We start from the raw sequence: 975 nt of genomic DNA on the forward strand, positions 1-975 counted from the left end.
AGTATCAATGACAAGAAACCCTTGTTGGAAGCTCAAATATATTCAAAGAAGAATCCATTACGATGTGTTCCTTATTCAAATCATTTTCTCCGCTCTTGAAGTCAGGAAAATTGTTTTAGTTGTTACAGGTCAGATTTTAGTCCCGAATTTCTCAGTAGGTCGGTAACTTTCTTAGTAAAGAAAGGCACGTTGCTGAAAATAACATTAGGATAAAATATTAACATTTAACAGGAATTATGTCGACTTGCTGTGATGGCCGAGTGGTTAAGGCGTTGGACTTGAAATCCAATGGGATCTTCCCGCGCAGGTTCGAACCCTGCTCGCAGCGAAATGTCATATTTTATTTTCACAGCTTTAAACTTTTTTTTTCCGAGTCTTTGCTCTGCGTCAGTCAAAATCAAAATCAATATATAGATGATGCAAAAAAATCGAAGGTAACATCAAAATTCACTGATGGCGGCGCCCAAATACTTGAAATGAGTTTTAAGACATCCTGTTAAATGTGGAGAGGCTACATCGAAAGACAAGGACAAGACGTGGTCTGTGTTGTAACATCTGTCAACTGTAGTAATATTGTTGACCAACCGGTCTTAAATACATGTTAAAATCACTTAGAATCGCTTAAACTGTTTACAGACGGCAAAAACGAGAATGTTTACTGCGGTCGCAACTTTTTAGATTATGTCCACTCGCGTTATATTCTGCTCAGGAGCGAAAACCACAGCATTAAAATAAATTACCGTAGTGGTAAGAAAAGTGGTTATTAAACTAAAAAAATCCAAGGCTTAACAAGGTCCTTCACCCTGAGTACATGAATGACTGATGATTAATACTAGTTGCATCTACTTTAAAGCTACAGTGTATTTTGCTTCCGGCTTCTGCGGAAATATAAGCCTGCATTTGTAATGGACTCGTGGAATAGTGGATTTTGAAATAACGCACTCAGGATGTAATCATACAATGAACAGGTAGTCT

At 37.5% G+C, this 975-nt stretch overlaps 1 non-coding gene across 1 annotated transcript; it reads left to right on the forward strand.

The window, feature by feature from the left end:
* The first annotated feature begins 246 nt into the window (after window positions 1-246).
* On the forward strand, window positions 247-328 carry Trnas-uga (transfer RNA serine (anticodon UGA)). Its single transcript has one exon. It is a non-coding gene; the product is annotated as a tRNA-Ser (tRNA).
* The last annotated feature ends 647 nt before the right edge of the window (window positions 329-975 follow it).

This window comes from Stylophora pistillata, chromosome 9, assembly GCF_964205215.1.
Source record: "Stylophora pistillata chromosome 9, jaStyPist1.2, whole genome shotgun sequence".
Taxonomy (NCBI): Eukaryota; Metazoa; Cnidaria; class Anthozoa; order Scleractinia; family Pocilloporidae; genus Stylophora; species Stylophora pistillata.